The sequence below is a fragment of the Marmota flaviventris genome, chromosome 12 (genome assembly GCF_047511675.1).
Source record: "Marmota flaviventris isolate mMarFla1 chromosome 12, mMarFla1.hap1, whole genome shotgun sequence".
Lineage (NCBI taxonomy): Eukaryota > Metazoa > Chordata > Mammalia > Rodentia > Sciuridae > Marmota > Marmota flaviventris.
Window position 1 is genome coordinate 66,519,779 of NC_092509.1, and position 22,356 is coordinate 66,542,134.

At 36.1% G+C, this 22,356-nt stretch overlaps 1 protein-coding gene across 1 annotated transcript in view; it reads left to right on the forward strand.

Moving 5' to 3' along the window:
* Ush2a (usherin) overlaps positions 1-22,356 on the forward strand; it is a 770,052-nt gene that overhangs the window by 283,419 nt on the left and 464,277 nt on the right. The gene's annotated exons all lie outside the window — the stretch shown is intronic.

Below are 22,356 nucleotides of genomic sequence, written 5' to 3' on the forward strand. Positions count from 1 at the left end.
CTTGATGAATTGATCCTATGATCAGTATTCCGTGACCTTCTTTGTCTCTTCACACTCTTTTTGTCTTGAAGTCTATTAAATAAAGTTACTCCTTCTTATTTTCAGGTTGTGTTTTCTTGGAATAATATTTTCCATCCTTTCACTTTAGTCTGTGTGCATCCTTACTTGTGATGTGGGTTTCTTGTAGGCAGCATATTGTTGGGTATTGCTTTTTATTCCATTCACCAATTCTGTATCTTTTAACTGGACAATTAAAATCATTTCCATTCATAGTTATTAATGAAAGGTATGAACTTGTTTTTGTCATTTTGTTGGCTTTTTTTTTCTCCTTGTTTTGAATGTTTTGTTGGTTTTTTTTTGTTGTTGTCGTTGTTCAATTCATTGTCTCTCTTTCATCTTTGGGTTTTATAACTTATTATATTGACAAAGTTTGATTCTTCTCTAGTTCTCTTCTCTCCAAGTTCATCTACTCTCCAAGTGGGATTTGTGCTTTTGTGTTTACTATCATGATTACCTTCCTTCCACTTCTGAGTGTAGGATTCTCTTAAGCATATTTGGAAGACTGACTTGCCCCCCATCACTTTCTTGGAAAATCTCTATTTCTTCTTTAATTCTTCAGGTTAGCCTTGCTGATTATAATAATCTTGGTTAGCAGTTACTTTCTTTCAGGAATTGAAATATATAGTTCCATACCCTCCTGGCCTATAGGACTTCTGCTGAGAAATCTGTTGTTAGCTTAATGGGTTTGCTCTTAATGATGTTGTGACTTGACACTTTTCTCTGGAAAAATTTTAAATTCTTTCTTTTTACTCTACTTTTGACAGTTTAACTATGTTGTGGTGAGGATCTTTTCTGATTATGTCAATTTGGGGTCTGAAGGTCTCCTGTTCCTAGATGTCTGTCTTCTCCATGATTAGAGAAGTTTTATCCTATTATTTCATTGGATAAGTTTTCAATGCTCTTAACTTTTATTTCTTCCCCCTCAGGTATGTTAATAATGTAGATCTTTGATCTTTTGCCTCTCAAATGTCTTCTATGCTTTTTAAAAATTCTTTCCTATTTCCTTTATTTGTGTTGGACTATTTCAAAAGAGCTAGCTATAAAGTCAGATATTCTTTCTTTCACTTGATGTAGTCTGTTATTGAGGTTTTCAACTGAATTTTTTTATACTACTTATAGTATATCCCTAAGGTTTAAATATTATCCCTAAGGTTTCTGATTGGATCTTTTTTCAGGATCTCCGTTTATAGAATTTCTCATTCAAATCCTGAATTGTCTTCCTAATTTTATTTACCTATGAATCCACATTCTCTTTGATCTCTTAGAAGTTTAAAAATTCTGGGTTTTTAAAATATATTTCTTGTGTTTCTATGTGAGATTTGTATGTCAGATTAAATAGATCTCTCTACCACTTTTGGGAAAATGGCCTTCTTAATTACTGGCTTTCTCCTTAAGATGTGTCTTGGGGTATCAATTTGTTATGCAATGTTGAGTTAATTTCTAGCTAGGTACCATATTGTAATCTTCCTATAGCTTCTTCGGCTGTGATTACAGAGTTTGGGTATAGCATATATTGTATGACAGAGAGACTCACTTTCTCTGCAGGTCACAGAAGGATAGGGACTCTCTAGCAGTTTAGGCAGGAATGGTATAGACAGCAAAGAGTATACAGGTACACTTAGTGTGATTACTCCTGCCATGGAAGTGGTGACCACAACCCAATAGGAGGATGTGGGTTTTCTCAGGCACTGTTGATATTGACTTTGTTACTTGAATGGGTCTCTCAAATTGGCTGCTACAATGGTTGTGAGGGGCCAGAAGCACTTGTCCTCCTGTTAGACACTGCTACAAGTCCAAGCACTTCATGGGGAAAGGCAGGAGTGGAAAATAATAGTATCCAATCTGTGTCTCTCACTTTAGTTTTGTCATCAGTGCCTGATCAGACAAGGTTCAGGGGTGACTGGTGCATAGGTACAGAGACTGTAAAAGTTGTGTTATTCCTCTCTGTTGCTACTGTGGGCATTCTTTCCCAGGACCAGCACCTCAGACTCCCCCTAGGTAAGCACAACTGGGGATGGCAAATAGCCAGGAAGTTTTCCTCTCCTCCACTATTTCAGTTGTAGTGCCCACCAGGGATACAGTGGTAGTAATGGTTGCTGGATCCAGGCAGAATTCCTCTCCGCTGAGTGGCTCACAGGTGTGTGTGAGAGAAGAACTCACTCATGACTGGACAGTTTCTCTCCAGACCTTCTTGTGGTGTGGGCTTGGGGATGGGCATTGGTTGAATCTGCTCCAGCACACCTCTGTGGTCAGGGAAGCAGTGGATAGTTCTTTCTACATCTTATTAGCAACAGGCACCCTGCATGGCACTGGGAGAGGGAGTGGCACAGGCAACTGCCCTCAGTCCTAGCATCCAGCCAAAACCACACATAATTAACTATGTCCCTGGTCTCAGATGTCAAACTCCCTCATCCCTGGTTGTTATGAGGGGCACATGCCTTCCCCTGCATTGAAGCACTCATTCCACCCTAGACAGCACTCTTGGCAGGTTTGTTTCAGAGTCACTGCTGTGAGCCAAGACATCCCCAGAGCCAGCGCAGTGAAATGTCTGTGGGGTCTGTAAATGGTTTAGATATGAGGTGTCCCCCAGAAGCTCATGTGTGGGACAGTGCATGAAAGTTTAGTGGCAAAACAATTGTGTCATGAGAGCCTTAACTTAATCAGTGAGTTAATCCACTGATAGGGATTAACTGAGTGGTAACTATAGACAAGTAGGGTGTGGCTAGAGGAAATAGGTCACTATGGGCATGACTTTGGGGTTTATATTTTGTTCCTGGTGAGCCGACTTCTCTCTGCTTCCTGATTGCCATGTCCTGAGCTGCTTTCTTCCTCCATGCCCTTTCACCATGATGTTCTCCCTCAAACTTGGGCTGAGAGCAATGGAGTCAGCCATCTATGGACTGAATGGATTAATGCCAAATAAACATTTCTTCCTCTAAACTTGTTCTTGTAAGGTCTTTTGATTACAGTGGCAAAAAAGCAGAATAAAACAGGGTCTCAGAGATGTTAATATTTAGGGCTTTCTCACTCCTAAACCAGTCCAAATCCGATAGTAGGTCCCCTTTCAAGATTGTTCCAGTTACAAGTTTTGTTTGTCATAGTATTGGAAAGCTGACTAACACAGATACAATGTCTGAGATGTGAGCAAGAGGTTAACGATACTATAAGTAATAATCTACTATAAGTAATAATCTTTGTGATCTTTAATGTAATGATGTATGTTTTTGAAGATATGAAACATTGTACATAAGACACTCAGATCTGTTGCATCTGGGGAAACAGCTAGAAATGTTCATTTTGATATCTGTAGATCTATTCTGTTAAGCATACATACCTACCCTGTGATCAAGTTATTCTTCAGAGGATATATCTAAGAGATTAAAGAGTTTGTCCACACAAAAGACATGCAAAAAATATTCATTTCCCACATAGTCACAATAGCCCCAAACTGGAAACAGCACAAATGTCCATCAGTAGGTAAATGAATAAATAATAGCAGTATATCCATACAGTGGATTATTACTAAGCAATTCAAAAGTTTAATCTCAATTTATAGTTTAATCTCAATTTATATGCTGAGTAAAGAAAACTTAGTGATAACTTCACTTACATCAAATTCCAGCTGGGCATAGTGTGCATATTTATAATCCCAGTGGTTTGAGAGACTGAGGCAGGAGGTTTACAAGTTCAAAGTTAGCCTCAGCAATTTAGTGAGACCCTGTCTCAAAACAACAACAACAACAACAAAACAGTTTGGTGATGTAGCACAGTGGTAAAGCACCTCTGGGTTAAATCCCTGGTACCAAAAAATAAAATAAAATAAAACATAAAATGCAAACTAATTTCTAGAGACACAAAGGAGGTCAGTGGTTGCCCAGAGTTGAGAAGAGGGTGATGCAAACATCCTGTAATTTCAGTTGTGATGGGGTTTTACAGGTGTGTACATCTGTCAAATTTATTGACTTGTACTGCTTCAATTGATGCAGTTTATTTTGCACAAATTATACATCGATAAAAATTAATAAAAGAAAAAGTTCTTCAGGTGATTCTTGCAATACTCAGATAAGAGAATCTTAGAGCTATACTATGATGAACAAATTTCATTAACTTTGTTTAGAGAAAAAACCTTCCAATTCTCTTACATTAAATTACTGGTAATGAACTTCTTTGATAGAAACTTCAGCAGTGTATGAATTTTAGAAGTAACGCTCCAAATTTCACCTGAATTCAATTGGTATCAAGCATATATTACAAAGCTGAAGAAAAACGGGTTCCATGAAAGTATCCTGACAGCAAGGACCTCATACAATATCAATAAAATAACACATTTTTCTTTCTAAAATAGGGTTTCTTTTGATCTCATTCACATTTGGACAGAAACTTTTATAAACAGAAAAGACGGTAGTTTGCCTATTTTTCAGGTATTTTATCATAAGGAATTTAATCAGTATGAATATGAAATACACATTTTAATATTCAGTTGACCAGTTCTTGCTTTGATGCAATTGCACCTCTGTAATGTATTTTTCATAGCTCATATAATTGGTGTTAATAGGGTATGTTATTAAGTTTAACTGTGAGAAAAATAGTTTGCTGAAAACTGATTTCTTCTGCATACTTACAAATTCAGCAGTCAGAAAAAAATTGGAGAAATATAATTAAGGATTGCAAAATCAATTTGACACTCACTTAAAATGTGTTGAGTGGAGGCAGCAAGCAGCAGCTTACATCTGATGCCGTGCTCTCCTTGTTTATTTCATAAAATTGTGCAAATTAGAACTTTAATATCCAGAGCTGTTAATGCCTCATTAAAAACTTTCAGCAAATATCCTATTTTGAGTTTTTTCCCCATATATCTAATATGCAACATTATCTCTGTTATGTGGACCTCTATATGGCAATACATTTAGGAATATTAAGCTAAATTAGAGAGATGAAATGAAAAAAAAAAACTTTTAAAATATCACATCTCAGGAAGAGACACTGGCAGTGTTTGAGAATTGTTTTTCATGCAATGAATTCCCTATTTTCTATTTTACTCTTGGTGGTGGTGTTAGTGTCTGATATACACTGGACCTTCTAATGGATTAGGAGTATGCAGCTGGATTCAGAAGACTTGTTCCCTGTTCTGATAGACTTTGTGGGATGGAATCCATGACTGTTTGGCTGCTCCTAACCATTATTCTGCACTGCTGTATTGAACAGAAAAGAACAGCATACAATAAAACAGTGTACAATAGCCAAAACAAGCAATCAACAAAAACAATTTTAAAAATCTTCAAACATTAGAATTTAAAGGAAAAAAAGGGGGGGGGAGTTGTAGATTTGGTGATGGTTTCACACATGCTTTATGCTATAAAGCCTAGGACTGACCCTTCTTATAGTGCTGCCCCTGCTTCTGCCAAGGAAGAAGTACTGTGTACTTCTGTACTGTGGCACTTGAACTAGGCAAATATCATGGTTAGGACAAGTATAAACATCTCATCCATGCAGAAAGGTTCCTCTTCTCATGGGAATTTGGAATTAGAATTCAGTACTAACCAGTCAATCTGTTCTCTTTTGAATGTAACCTATATAAACTAATTGAAATGAGAGGTGGAGTTGGCTTACTGCTGTGTCAGCTATGGGTAGGAATGAGACTGGGGAGGGAGAGAGAAAATGCTGAAGCAGATAACAAAGAGCACAGACTATTCCCAAAGGTTTTCCCATGCAAGAATTTTGGCCAGGAAGAGACTGTAGTCCTGATCATAAGTGCCAGAACATACCATCATCTCTGAATAATAAATTTCTTCCTTTCTTCTCTCTCTCCCTCCCTGCTTTGTTTACCTTTCTTTTCTTCCTTCTTAAATATACCAGAGATTCTTAACTTAAAAAGAAGCTACCAGCATTTAAAAAAAAAAAAACATTGAAGCCATGGAATGGATTAAATGATTCAGGATCATGGAAAGACCTTAGAGGATAGGAGGCATCCAGGGATAGACAGCAAAAAGCAATGGAGAGCAGGACAGCAGGGTGAGGTGCTGCAGGCCTGTAATTCCAGCAGCTCAGGAGGCTGAGGCAGGAAGATCACGAGTTCAAAGCCAGCCTCAGCAGTAGGGAGGCACTAAGCAACTCAGTGAGACCATGTCTCTAAATAAAATACAAAATAGAGCTGGGAATGTGGCTTAGTGGTTGAGTGTCCCTGAGTTCAATCCCCAATACCAAAAACAACAACAATAACAACAACAAAAAACACAATGAAGAAGGAATATCAGAGAGATAGGTGGAGAAGTAAAGGAGAATCAAGGCAAGACATAGTCACCAGAATAAAACTTTGCCCAATGGTACAGATGAACAGCTAACACAAGCTGCTGGGTTTTACCTTTTTGTATCTGTATGCCCTGCCCTGCCATCAGACAAAATTTTTTTTTAATTGCTTTTTTCCTTCTTCTTCTTCTTCTTCTTTTTTTTTTTTTTTTGGTACTAGGGATTTAACCCAGGAGATCTTTACCACTGAGCTATATCCTCAATCTTTTTTTTTTTTTTTTTTTTTGAGATAGGATCTCACTAATTTGCTGAGTACATTGCTGACTTGCTGAGACTGGCCTTGAACTTGATATCCTGATATCCTTCTACCACAGCCTCCAGAGTCACTGGGATTATGGTTGTGTACCACCATTCCCAGCTTGATAAAACTATTTTAAAAAATATATGTATTTTATAATGTTTAGGTCCTTCCCCAAATTTCTAGCACTATGTAAATTTTCAATACATATTCATTTGCTAAATAATTATAATTTCTGGGAGTTTATTTTCAAAATATATGCATTTATTTTAGCCAAAGATATTCTTAAAATTTTGCTTAAATATGTTTTTGTTAGTTTGTCTCTGTATGTTTTCAATGAAAAGTTAAGTTAAAGGTATGTTTTCTAAGTAGTAAAAATATCTCCATTCCAGGATGCAGAATATGTGCCCAGATAGTTAAAATTCTAGGAGAATACTTTGCTCTTTTCTTGATCAGGTCTTCATTCTCCAAAGGGCTCTGTTTAAACTATAGGTCATTTCTCATTGGAATAGCTAGGGGAGATTAGCTGCATTGTTACTGATGCTCCTGATATTTTCTTACTATGAAACATTGTAGCAACACATTCTTAGCCAATCTGATAAGATAAAATGTTCATAATACTTATAGGATAAAAGGGTATCATCACTACTTCAGGTCCTTTAAATCCAATCTTCTGAACTGCATGAGATTGCATTTTTTGCTCTCATTTGCTCATTTCCCCAAAGGAAGTCCTGATATGGCCACTGGTCCTGTCTTGTATTTTGACAGTCCAACAGCAGGTTGGATTTTTTTTTTTTTTCCTGCTCAGCAGATACAATAGAAGATCAAGCTTCCTGCTTTGTAGACACTGACCTTGCCAAATCATTTCCTATTTTCTCTAGATTTAGCCCTGGAAAATCAAATATTAAGCAAGTTTGACAGTCCAGCTAAACTCCATAAGGTGATTTATCACATTATATACAGTAATTGATTTTAAATTAATTGGCCATTAGTTTCATGGTTCATATTTCTGGTTGTCTGGTGGATTTCCAGAAACTTTCATGTGAAACAGAGAGCTATAATATGTAAATAAAATTCAGCAAAACCTCCCTTTCATTCCAAGTACTTGCTTTTTTTTTTTTCCTTCCTATACCAGGCATGGAACCCAGGACCGAGTCACATCTGAAACCCTTGTTTTTGTTGTTGTTGTTTTGTTTATTTTTGTTTTGTTTTTTAAAACATAGGGTCTCAGTAATTTGCTCAGGGGGTGCTAAATTGCTGAGACTGCCTTTGAACTTATGATCCTTTTGCCTAAGCCTTCTGAGCTGCTGGGATTACAGGTGTGCACCACCATGCCTGGCTCCAAGTACTTACTTTTAATATTACTGGGTTTTTTAAGCAATAGAATCAAACATGGTTTTACACTTTTCAGTACATTTCAATCAAAACAGAAGGATCACGTATATTTTTTGTTATATTAAAATAAATTTACCCAGGTGTGGTGGTACCTGCCTGTTATGCCAGCTACTCAGGACACATAGGAAGAAGGATCACAAGTTCAAAGCCAGCCTCAGCAATTTAGCAAGGCTCTAAGTAACTTAGAGAAGCCCTGTCTTAAACTTTAAAAAGGCTAGGAATGTAGCTCAGTGGTTAAGCACATCTGGGTTCAATTCCTCACAACAAAATAAAATTTTAAAAACACCATTTGTAGGTACAAATAATATTCATTGATCCCCTTCATTTTTATTAAGTACCCAATGTTTAAAAACACCACCCTAGGCACTGTGACTAAAAGAAAGTAAGTTAGTTAATTTTACTAATTCTTGTCCTGAGAAGCTTTAATTTATACTAGTTAACATCTGAGAAAGTCAATGGTGTGATGCTGTTAAAAGACAGAAAGGAAAATAAAAGTCAACTGCTACCCTGTGTTGTATTAGCAGAATTGTCAAGGATAAAATAAATAAAGCAATTATTGGACTCTGCTTAGCAATCCTCAGCCCTTGATAGAATTACCATGTTCCATTTGGGAAGACACACTTTTTAAAACGTAGACAAATTTGGCAGAGGTTTCAAAAGAAAGCAACAGAAAATGATGAAAGGCCTTGAAAATGAGACCTATAAGAAAAGGCTGGGAGACCAGAGGATGTTCAATCTTGAGGAAAGAACACAGAGGGGACACATGATAACTGTTTACGGATGCATAAAGAGGTATTATGGAGAGAAGAGGGACCCATTTTTCTCATTAGTCAACAAAGACACTTCAAGAAGTAATGGGTTTAAAACACGTGGGAGGAAATTCAGGTAAAATATTAGATTAAATTAGGTAAAATTTAAATATTTAAAATTTTAAATAATCACACCATGGAGAGGAAATCGAGTTAGAATTGGCACAGGAATGTAAAGTGAAAACAAGTCAGATCTGAACATGCGGGTGAGGGGTTGTTAATAATGGAATGAGCTTACATTTGCATAAAATGTCAGCATATTTCAAAAACCTTATATAGTTTTATTGATCTCTGAACATTCTTAAAAAAATAGGGAGAGAAAATGGAATTTCAGCAAAGTTAAATATCATTGTTTTTCTCAGGACTAGGCAAGCAGGACTAGTAGCCTATTTTTCACGTTTTCTGTCAGTGTTTTTCATCACGTCTTGCTGCCATTTCATTTATAACCTGATTGTGATTGTGGAGTCGTATTGTTTAGTTGGTTGGGTTCTTTGTCTTGTTTGGCTTTTAAAGTGCCAAATATGTCCCATGAGTTTTCTTTTTCATATTAATTACCTAATGTGAGATTTGGGAAATATAAAACCTATAGACCAATGAGTGATTTTGTTTTCATAAAGGAGCAAGAAAAATATGATCGCACTTACATCTGTTTTATCAGTACCTATTATATATCTCCTGCAATTTACAACTGTGAAATAAATTCAACCCTTTTGGCATTACCATGCCAAAACAAATATGGCCTCTGGAGTTAGTGTAGCCTGGTGAGAATCTGCCTTCTGCCATTACCTGGGAGGATTCACATTCTTTGTCTATGGAAGGAAAATCATATCTTATGGATTCTTCCAGGATTACAGTGAGGAGCTGGTGAGAACACACATGTGAAATCACTTTGACTTATTCAAAGAAATAAACGATAAGCAGTAATTTTTAGCATTAACTTTAAGTGGGGGAAAGTTTGCTTTTTTTATGTGTTCTACTTTGATAATTCTTTTCTAGATTCATTTTCAACCCTAATTCCCTTTCTTTTTCCATACTCCTGAGATCAAGGACAATGTCTTTGTGCACTCATTTAAAATTTACTAGCCTAAGGTAGCCATTCAGTAAATGTTCAGTGGGTCACTAAGTAAATTGAATAAATATTTTCAATGGGATCCTGCCATACTTTGGATGCCGAAGGTCCCTGAAAGATGCATGTGGTAGAGATGTGGTCCACAGTGTGACACTTGGGAAATGGTTGAAACTTGAAAAGGAGGGGCTTAGTGCAAGGTCCTTAAATCATTAGGGGCATGTACCTAAAAGGAATTGTGGGCCCTCAGCCCCTTCTTCTTCTCTTTTGCTTCCTGGTCATGGTTTTAGCAGTTTTATTCTGCTGAATACTGCTGTTATTGATATGCTGTTTGCTACAGGCACAAGGTAATGGGGCCAATCTATTTATGGACTGGAAGCTCCAAAACTGCCAAAAAAACAGACAAACAAACAAACAAAAACAAAACAAAACAAAAAACAACCTTTCTTTTTATAAGTTGATTAGCCTTGGTATTTTGTTATAGTAATGAAAAACCTACTAACTCAGAAAATATGTCTGAGACGTGAGGAAGAGGTTAAAAGTATAGTACATAATCTGGAGGTGCTCCTTAATGTAATGATATATATCTTCTTATTGGTACATTTTGGTTATACATAGCAATAGGATTCATGTGATAAAAAGACATGAAATAAAATTTGTTCTAATTTAGTCCTCAGTATTTCCCCTTTCCCTCTCCTTCTACCTCCCCCCCACCCCTTTCCTTCTTGTACTCTACTATCTACTGATTTTTCTGCTATACAGTTTTTTTGTTTTTTAATTATTGTCTTGTCAATATATAGATGGTGAGATTTACTGTGGTATATTCATGTATGTACATAGAAAAGTGTATTTTTGAAGATACAAAGCATTGTATGTCACACACTTAGCACCTAAGTATCTAAGGAACTCAAAGTCTTTTGGAGAATTTGTAGACCATTAAAATACTTTGTGTAAAGAGAACTCTTTTTCTCAGAAAAGGGAGTTAACTGATACCAAAATGTTACCAAGGCCCCTAGATTGGGTGCTGAAAACATCATGGAGTCTAAAATTTATTGGACTCCTTTAACCATGCACACAAATTGTTTAAAGTAATCCAGGAGGCAGGCTAGATGGAAAGACTCTCAGTATGCAGAGCTTGCTAGAGAACGGGGAATGGGGTAGTTTTAGGGGAAATATAAGCTTCTGTAGGCTCTTGAGAGGCTCCATAGGGTGCCAGCCTTTGGAGCCCACAGTACCCCCAGCAGTGTTGCTGCAGGAAGTCTCCAGCAGGGAGGCTCCCTGGGAGCATGCAGAAGAGCTTAATGGCCCCCTGTGTAAGTCAAAAGAGTTCTAATTTTTGTTTTCTTCTGAGATTATATTGCAGGTTCAAAATGGTAAAGATCTTAATTAGAGTTGCAGGAAGTTGCATAATATACTAAATGTCTTACTTTTTTCAAAACACCAAGTAACAGATTCTGTTTGCCAAACCATGAGGCTTGGTGGAGAATGAAAACTATAATTTGAGTAAATGGGATCTCTGTCCCCTTTTTCCTGCATGCCCCCTCCCGCCCTTTTAAAGCTCCTTACAAAGTTCAAAATGCAAAGAAGTAAATCTCCCCAGGGTGTAATTCTGTTTCATCAGCAGGGGGAAGACATATGTTGTTACTGATGAAACCTCTGTTGGGGAAGCAGAGCCAACCCCAGGAAAAAGTGGAAGTAGGCAGCTCTGCCCTTGGCATCTCTGCAGCCCAGCATAGTGCCCCAGCTCTCAGGAGCCCCGTGGCAATACTGTGCACGAATGGCCTCTGTGACTCTTCTTGGGGCTTTCCCCTAAGACCTGCTTGCTCTTCCTTCTGATTCCTTGGGGGCAGTTGCCTATATCTCTTCAGCAAAAATGTACCTGTCCTGTGCCCCATCCCTTTAGGCCCCTGATATGGACAGTAGACTGATCTGACAGATGTCACTTTGATAGAATGTCAACATGTTTCTGGACTTCTGTTGACCTCACCAGGCCTGTAAATTCCCCTCCTCAGAGGCCTTCTAGAGATAATTTCAGAACTTGAAACATGAGGTCAGCTTGTGGTTGGGTTCTGTGAGAGAACTACTGGACTAGCTGACTTTATTATGGCAACACTCACAGGTCCCATCACAGGTGAAAATTTATTTATTTTTATTGAAACAAATATTTATTGAACAACAGTGAAGTGTGAGGCACTGCATTAAAACATAAAGGAGCCTAAGCAAAAAAAAAAAAAAAAAAAGCACAATCCATGGCATTAAGAATTCTAGGAGGTACAATATCTCATTGAAGTGCTCCTCTTCAAAAATATTTATTGAGCATTTCCTTTGTGTCAGGCAACGTGTATGGCACTGAAGAGCCTAATTAGCAAAGTATCTCTGTGGGAGCCACATTCTAGTGAGGCTCAGCAAAAGAGATGAAATCCATGCTAGTTTTTTTTTTTTTCCACTAAAATAAAAATTCTATTTCCTTACAAACTGTTATAAAACTATCCATCTTCAGACCTTGTATTGAGAAAGCCATACTGTCTTTGACCACATTTGATAAAATTTAGGGACAACCATACTGTTTCATTTTAAATATACTGAAAGTAGCCTTTGAAGGAGAGTTTGTGTTGAATTTTTCATAAAGTTAATTGCCCTCTAATTAATTGTGTGTGTTGTGTTTACTTAAATGCTGAATTTGCTCCCCTCCATAAGGAAAATAATTCCCAAATGTTCTCTGAAGATGCTTGGGTTAGAGGTGGGAGCAGGTACACAGATATGATTGAGGAACTTGCACAAGCCCCAGAAGCTGGGACGAGTAGAGAGAGAGGGCATGACTCTCGAGCTTTTTCGGTAAGGCATGAGATTGGAAGATCAATGTTTATGTAAATTAAAACTTGGGAAAAGTACTGAACAGCAGGATCATATTATAAAAAATCTGGCTGATAGGTTTTGAACTCACTGAACTGAATCTGTTTAGAAGTACATTTTAGGAAGACAAAATAAACATCAACACCATGGTCTATTCTAATGCAACATCTTACTTTGTCTATTTTCCAGGTGATAAAGCACTGACTGTTATTAGTGTTATCATCAAGCATATTGAGCATTCAGTCTGGAAGTTAATAGCAATACACAGCCATGTAGTCCTGGAACTATTAAAAAAAAAAAAAAAAAAGGAAGATTTTTTTTTTCCCTACAGAAGGGAAGAAAAATTCAACACCTTGAGTTAGCTGAGACTCAAGGGTCCATTATAACTTCAAGATTTTTAACAGCCTCTTCCTAGGGCATGGGAAATGAATTTTGCTCCAAAGTGGTGACATGGGCAAATGTAAACCCCTGGGAGCAATTTCAAGCAAGTTGAGAGTCCATTCTAAGCAAAAATGGACAGAATGTGGAAGATGGAATTCCCACACTTGCTTCCTGACCTTGGCTGAATTCCTCAGCAGTTGGCAACTAAAGCAAATATGAAGCTGAGAAGATGAAAGAATAAAGCGGGGGTAGGAATGATCAGAATTGGAAGAATGTAAATAGATAATAAGATGAGACAGTGATGGGAATGGTGCTACAGATAAAGGTGACCATGCTTTGTTGGGAAGGTGGTGGAGGTGGACATAGAGCTTTAGGTTTGGTATAGCAAGAGGAAAACCATATGTCTTTTTGAAAGTTTATTTATATCCAATTTTAACTAAGAAAATTCATCTGCTCTTTGGTTTCCTGTCTGTTTTATCCTTTGCCACTCAAACCTAGAGTCGACTTCCTGAAATCTTTCTAGGTTTTGACTACGTGTGACCTGTGCCCATTCCTTTCACTAAAGAAGGCTATTCTGCCCTGAATGAGAAGCACAAAGAAAATAGGTGATATAATCTACATGTTATTGCTAGAACAGAGTCAAATAAAAATTAAAAGTCCATCAAGTGATCAGATAGAAAGTCAGTAAAAAGGTCAATAAAAAGCCCAGATGAGGACTTGGTATGCTGGAAAATGCCAGGAAAAATAAAAAGAAAAAAAAAAAAAAAGGAAAAGAAAACCACTGTAGCAAGATCTTCTGCCTGTGTCCTCAGGGAAGTGTGTGCTAAAATTAATTGAAGCTCATCACCCATGAAAAAGGGCTGCAGTTGAAGCCATAGCTGCACCTACTACATAACAATAGTGCTTCTTAGGACCAAGATAACAGACTTTAATTTTTGCAAGCTGTTTAACATACTGTGCCAAACTTTTTCTTTCTTTCTTGTTTTTTTTTTTTTTTTTTTTTTTTTGCCTTTATTCAATTGAATGTTGTGTTTTTGAGCAATATGAAGTGTCATCTGGCACATTTGAACAACTATTTGTTAAGAGGTCTACAATTTGTTAGCCACTATCCTAAATACCAGCATACAAAGTTGAGTGAAATGTCCTTCCTGTTTTCAAAACTCATAATCTGGTAGCAACATGGGATTGATTTTTACATGTTTCATACGAAACAAACTGATTCTAACACAATCATATTCTCTGTACATATCATAAAAAGTGTTTTGGCAAATTATTTCATGGAAACTAGAATAAACTCATAAAGATTTTACAGATACTTCTTTAGTATATATATATTCAAAATATGTTATCTTTGATTGATAGAATCCAACTATATTAGCAACACATATTCACGTTGAAAACTTTATCAATAAAGATTATTCTAGTAAATGATCTAGTATAATTTGATTCTAGAAACATATTTTTATCTAAGCCTGAAATGCTATAAGTAAAATGAATAGAGCAAAATAATCATGTATTATTTCACTTTGTATTAGCAGTCTGACCCTGTCACATCTTTAAATGGCCATAATTTTGCAGTTCAAAGGAACATATTTTACATATCAACAAGGAGCTTTGAGAGAATTGGGTCATCAATTTTAAATCAAGGTTGTGGGGTGTGAGGTGCATCTTTCAATCAGTCTTTACTGATAATAGTTCTCCTGTCTCTTTTTTTCCACATTCCTCAATTCAGCCTATATATATGGGAGTCCTAACCAAAATAAATTGTCCGACGATTTCTCTCTGGCATGCCTCTTCATTGAGAAATATTTTATTTTTTTGAACTTTATGCTATATATGCATGTATGTGATAGATATGTGCATATATTTCAAAGTTTTCCACTTTTGAAATTTAAAAATAATTTATTGTGCAGCATGCGCTGTACTTTATGGCACTGATGACAGTACTTGACACATTTAGTTTTTATTCTTATAATTGCTAAAGTACCAGGTTGCTAGGTCCACCATAACAAATCACCACAAATTGGGTGGCTTAACAATAGAAAATTGCTATCTTATAGTTCTAGAGGCTACATGTCCAAGATCAGGCTGTCTGTGGTGTTGGTTCCTTCTGAGGGCTCTCAGGGAGAATCTGTTCCAGCTCCTCCCTTAGGTCTTGGTGGTTTGCTTACAGCCTTGTTGTTCTTCGACTTCTGTTGCATCACTCTGACCCCTGCCTTTATCTTCACATGATGTTTTCTCCATGTGAGTGTCTGTCTCTTCACATGGCATTCTTTATAATAACACCAGGGCCCACTGCAGTTCAGGCCGATCTCATTTAAACTAGTTATATCTGCAAGAAGCCTGTTTACAAATGAGGTTGTATTTTTTAGTACTAAGAGAACTTCAACTTATGTATGGGGGTTGGTGCAGTGCAACAATCATTCTGCATAACTGATAGGAAAGTAAATAACTATTTTGATTCAGGAAAAGATAACCAGCCTATCAAGGAGAAGAGTAAAGTATTCTCCAAGTAACTCTTTACATTTAATTTAGTAGAAAATGATGATATTTGCAAATATAGCATTGCACAGTATAGAAGCCAATGCAATTGGAAGGCACATTAAAAGCTCTAATAACTAGCACTTAATGAAAGATACTGTGTTTTTTTTTTTTTGAAATTCATCCTGAAAATGCAATGTAACTAGTTGGACAATTGATTTTAATGTGAGGTCTTTTGTACTTGTAGAGATGACATAACATTCTTCTTTTAAGTTTCTCTGAGAATATTTGGGTTCAGACATGAGTAGCATGGAGACAATAGCTTCATTATCAACTCCAGCTGATTTTAGTACATTTCCAGTGACAACCACAGTTCACCAACTCAAGCTATTGTTCATTCTCCTATGTGGCTTTATGAGGGTATTAATATGCAAGAGAGTTCCTTGATATTAATCAAAGCTACACAATTGTCTTCCCAGCTATTACAATATGATAAAGTAATCACATAAAACACATAGCATGATAGACTTCATGTGTATTTTTTTATGAATATACTAAAGACTAATCATTAATGGAAGGCTTGACAGAAACTCATTGTTCAATACACACAAAAAAATCAATTTTGAACTATAAATGCAGAATCCCAGCAAGCAAAAATTGTAATCATTTGTTTTATTTTTTCTGCTATTCATGGTTGCTTATATTGATAAGGTTTAGCGTATTAAGATGCATGTATGATTTAATCTTTCTTAAAAAAATCGATGTCTATATCATTGAGTATATGCCAACAATGTGCAGTTGTTTTCATGTGTATATTTTCCCAGTGGAAAGGAGACATTGAGAGTAGTCATTTTCTTATTTGGGTTTATTATTCTAACTGTATAATCTGGAAGTTATAGTTAATAATCATAAATGCCTCCCTTTAGCTCTAACATCTATGCTTTTTGTTGTTTGTGAGAACAGGTGATTGGCTAGTTAGTCTGAGTTTAGTGTAATTGAGATTGGAAATCACAGAAAGAGTAAAATCAAATGTGAATTGGTAAAAGGGTTGAGTTCCTAAGGCAGCTCATCTTTGGACATAGACTACTATCTTGACCTTTGAAATCTTATGCTTATACCTGGACAATGTAGTAAGTTGCTTACTTCACTTTTAATTCTCTTTTCGAATGTATGAGATAGGTTCAGGGAAGAAGAGTAAGGCTGAAAGTCATATAGGTAGTTCACTAAAGAGGTGGAATTCAAATATATAAATATCTCAGGCTGCAAGACATATTGACAGAGATTGCCTCTGCTACATGATTGCAGCAGAGGTATGCAGTTGCTATCCTTCTCTTCTCAGTACTTTAGCTCTTTCTTTGAATGAGTTATATCTATCCTGATGGTTAGATTGTGACCTCTTACTTTGAGAATGCCACTGTTGCTACCGAGAAAATCACACTCAAACTATATTGTTTTTAAACAAACAGTTAAAGTTTTATGTGTTTGTGCTCCTTCCCTATGGGCCTCGCTCTTAAACTCATGTTAGCATCTCTATCTTCCATCCATTCTTAACAACTGTATTTTAGAATTCTTATAGGCACAGTGTCTGTTTAATCATAATTAAGTCAAGCAGGGGTTTATGGATATGTTTGGCTACTTCTGAAGGCAATGATAACTATTTTATGAACAAAATGTCTTCTTTTTGTAATGTTTGTGGCATTTAATTTCATTCCACTATGACAAAAGAAGTGTAGTATGGGGGAGAATTTTATCTAGTTATGTTTTCTTTCTTTCAAAGGTAGGTTTTAAGTCACTTTGACAAAATTGGTTTCATAAGAGCCCACATTCACTCTATAAGCTTTAAATACCAATTTCCATGATTTTTAAAATCATATTAATTCAGTTATTCAATGAGAATTTGTTTTCTTTTCTATTTCCTTAAAATAATATCTATTACCCTATTCTGGAAACCAGAACATTGCTGTTTTTTTACATAGTAATTAATTAATATTGTTTCCTAATGTCTTCTTAATTTCCATTTTTCATTGTCTATTAGAATATATTATTAAAAGTTTCTGTGAATTTATTCTTTCATCAACCTATATACATCTCTTCATTTTAAAATAAAACATGGGAGGAATTTTCATAAATTTTATGTTTTTTACTCTTTCCTTTGGGTTAGAAATTAAACTTTGAATTTATTCATACTTTAGATAGGGTATTATAATTTGATAATCAAGAGTTGTTTTTACAAAGCACAGAGAACAATTTTTGTCTTTAATTATATTTTTTCAATATTTCCAAGTCAAAACAACTCTGCATTAGTGTTCACTGGCAAGACAGAAAAACACAATACAGAGCAGATATCCTACAAGCAACATGATAGATCCAATCATCTGATTCATTACAATACAAATATTGTAATCAATCATAATATTCAGTGTTCTATAAATCCACAATTCTGTGAAAGGAATATGGAAAAAAAAGAAATTAAGCTATCAGTGAGCTTACTGAAAAAGGAAAAGAGATTTCCTGATTATCATCATTCAGAATTAGTCAGATATATACATGGTAATCATTCATATTTTAAGCAATAAAATGAAAATCAAAACAAAGCCCTGAAAAGAATAGCCTTTTATTTTTATTTTCTCTAAGATATGAAAAAAACAAATAGACTTAGGTGCTAATTTAATTCCCATTAAGTTAAGGACATAATAGGTTTCTGGAGGATTAAACAGGAAATGAACACAATCTCATGTTTCCATGCTGGGCTCAATGCTTTCTCCTCCCTCCGCTTCTTATTCCTCAGCACAGAGAACTGACCATCTGTCATCAATGACAGTGAGAGAGCCCTGTACTGGTGTCCTGAGTCTTAATATGCACTTAATACAGCTTCTCCTTCTGGAGTTCTGCCATAAACACCATCCCTGATGACTTCTACCTTTGTCATCTGGTGTAAATTCACCCAGTTCAGCTATCCTTATAGGTAGATAGAATTTGAGACTTCTCTGTTGGATATGATTTGAAAGGGTCATATAGCTGATCATCTTAACACAAACTACTCTGTAGAGTATGGGGTCCTTCCCAAACCTCTGTTCCATAGAAGATTGATCCAAATGCAAAATGAATTTAATGTTAAATAAATTTAGAAATATTGTGTTAAGTTAGGCAGATTTTTATTGTGTTTATTATCCTTCTTGTTACTGTTGTCGCCTAATTTCTGGGATATTTGACATGTAAGTAAATATTCATGGTGAATTTCGAAAATAAAGGGGGCATTTGCTAAGCTTCTTTGACCTTAGAAGTCTCTTTCACCCTTTCCCACCCCACATTGCACTTATTTTAATATTGCTCTCAGCAGAGCTTCACGTATCAACATTTTGGGAATTTGAGGATGAAGATATGCTTTTCCTATTAAAAATGAATTCTTATCCCACTGGGAGAGAAAACACATTAAGCTTTTATCAGTCTTTAACATTTTAACATGGATTAGCCATTCTGTTCTTCCTGGATTAAAAGCACTGGTGAGCAGGCTTTCACTCTATATGGGAGAGGAAATGATGATCTAAAGTACCCTACGTCTCTAAGGAGATAATTTCCAGATGGAATACCATCACCGCACTCCAGGCCTAGCAGAGGACAACTTCATGTCATGTGATATTATAGCAAGGCCACTGAAACTAATTATATATAGAAAGTTAGTTTGCCTCAGTTTCTTCAGCCAATAGAAGAAATTTACTAGGTAATGTCTATTATCTCATTAGTTCTAACCATACAGTGAATCTCTTTATATTTATGGCCAAGGGTGGTGGGGGAAAAAAAGCTACAAGGAGGATGGAGACCACAGATTGAAACAGGCAAGATGGAGATGAGGGTAGCCTTTGATTTGCCAAGGGCTGGAGCCAGGTTCGTTCATATCCCAAAGCAAGGCAATTTCACAAAAAGCTATGGAGAAGTCATTTGATACTCAGTACTATAAAGGCTACGCCTATTTGTAAAATAGGTACAAAATATGCATGACATGTTCTTGGCCTTCAGTGAAAAAAAAAATAGATGGGTAACTGTAAACCAGCAAAATACCCTAAGCATGAGAGAGAGTAAAATACTTATTTCTTCCTTTCATTCAAAAGGCAGACTTCTCAGGACAAGGGTCTAGACAGGCAAATAAGATAATGCTGCTTCTTCTTCAAGTTTAGGAAAAGAGATAAAAAGTAACATATAAGAGCAGAAAAAGATAAGTGCCGTGTCAAAGGAATGAAAGAGAGTACATACAGTGATTATGGACGTGGATTCTGTGAGAACCTACCAGATTTCTGGGTTGATCTCTGTAAATTTAAATCCCATCTCTGCCACAGTACTGTTTGTGATGTATGTTCTACCATGGGTGGAATGGTGGTGGAGGTGGTGATGGCTGTGCCTATCTAAACTGTGGTGAGGACTTAAGATTTTAATTTGAAGAAGAGCACCTGACATACACTACGGATTTAAGTGCTTCTTATTATTCATTTAAAACTATACCCAGTTGGAATTATCGTAAGAGCTTTACAAAGAAGGTATGAAGAGATAACCCGTGAAGAATGGGTATTTTCCTAGAGATACAAACGAATCAAGTATGATATTCTAAAAAGAGGGGCAATGCTGGATAAAGGCTTCAAGCCAAAGAGCAAGTTTGAGAAATGACACACAGATCAGTTTATATGAAACGCTAGTCCTTTGCTGGTTGCTTCACCCATTTTCTTTAGGGAGATAATAGGACAGAATTAGGGAAGTTCATAGTTTGGAAGTTTTTGAAAGATACTACAGAGGAGGAGACATTTCTATCTATGTTGATTTTACATGGCACCTAGTCAATGTTTGTTCAGGGGATTGATATCAAAAGCATTATAATTTTAGAAGCTTAATCTCAAAATAGTACAGATTTTTTTAAGCAGTCACTTATATTAAAGTTAAAAACCAAGTACTGGAATTGATGGTGGGAAAACATGGATTCATACCTACCCTTTATGACTTTGGAATCAAACACTAAACCTTAGATCCTTAATCTTTAAGGAAAGCATATCTCAATCACATAATTATTTAAGAAGTTAGATGAAAAAAATCTCATGTGATACTGAGCATAGATGGATATCAATAACTTTTTAGCTATATATTATTATCTCATTAAGATGGGGAGAAATAAAACTGGAGGAAAAATTACTGCAATGACAAGGAACCAGACATCACCTAATAAAATGTACCTGCTGTGTCCTCATGATAGTTGCTTCACCTGGCTCTGTTCACTGTGCTATTCAAATTCTTGGCCCTCAAAGTTATCAACTTTAAACATCCCATCTCATTTCTAGGTTAGAGTGATTTTCTCAAAAGTTTCCAGAGTCCCTGAGGTTATTCATCCTGAGTTGCATCTTCTGAGTTGACAACTACAGAAAGTTTAAAAATACACTGACTTCTGAATCAGCATCTTTTGCTTAGAATATAGACAGCAAATCTGGTTGTCAGTTATTTTCCAATCATTCTTCTGACACACCGAGGATCTGTGATGGCTCCAAGAAAAGGAACAGGAGCCATGCTACAAATAAAAGCAAAATTAATAAAAGGATGCAGGGTAATTGACAGTTTTGCTACAACAACATTTAATTTGATTTTTTTTGATACTTAACTTCCATTCACTGATTTTTACGTTCATGGATGCTTTGTCTGAATCCTCCCTCTTACTTTTGGATTGTGAAATGACATATAATTTGGGTAATTTTCCAGAATCACCCTTTATTATTTTGTAAGTGGCGTGCAGCACAGATGGATATTAGCAAAGTCTCTGTAAAAATGCCAGTAGTAGAGGTGGCAACATTGTCCTGAGAGTTTTCTCATGAAACAAATCAGATAAAGAAGGGAAAGGATTGCCAAAGCTGGCCACAACAGATGAGATGGATCCAATAATCGACTTCTCAATGGAGGCATATGTATGATTCAATATACGTGACCTTTCTTTCCAACTAATTTCCAGGAAATACATCCAAAGTGGTGCCCAAGGGACTGGTCTCTACTACCACTTTCTTGCATGGAAAGGAAACAGTATTCCTCTGCATCTCAGCCATCTGAAAAGTACTTTATAAAAAGAACTTGATATTAAAAAAAGAATTTTCATCTTAAGGCCACTAAAAATCTAGCCTAAGATTTTTCCTCCTTTTTGCCCCGACTCAGTAATTACTTTGAAATATATTAGTACAGTGATATGACCTCCAGTGACTCCCAGAAAGTTCAAAGTAACAATTTGGACTCTTAAGAGACCTAAACATTTCAAATATTTCTTTATGTAAACTACTTCTCTGGAGACCTATATTCACAGCTAAGATAGTTAATATATGAAAACTGTTGCATTCACTGCTCTGTCATGCCTTTTGTAAACACTGGCTTAGGATGTTATAAACTTTTATGGAATTATCTTTATCAAACCTATATTAGGAATCAGAGCTTATTCCAACCAATCACATTATCGTGAATTGCATTTCCTATATGCTTGGATTATCATAATTAACAATAGCTTCTTAAATAATAACCATCCCCACACACTAGACCAATGAAATACTGCCTGCAGTGAAGGCTTTCCACTGTAAGTAAAACTATTTAATCAAATTTAGTGAGCTGGTCATGGATCATGTGCATTTTTAGTGTTACCTAGCATTTTTTTTTCAGCAGAAATCGGTAAGTCTGCTTTTGTGGGCTTACTAGAAACAAATTACTTTTATTTCTGTTAAATGTACTCTCTTCTGGCTTCAATTTCCTTTGACAGA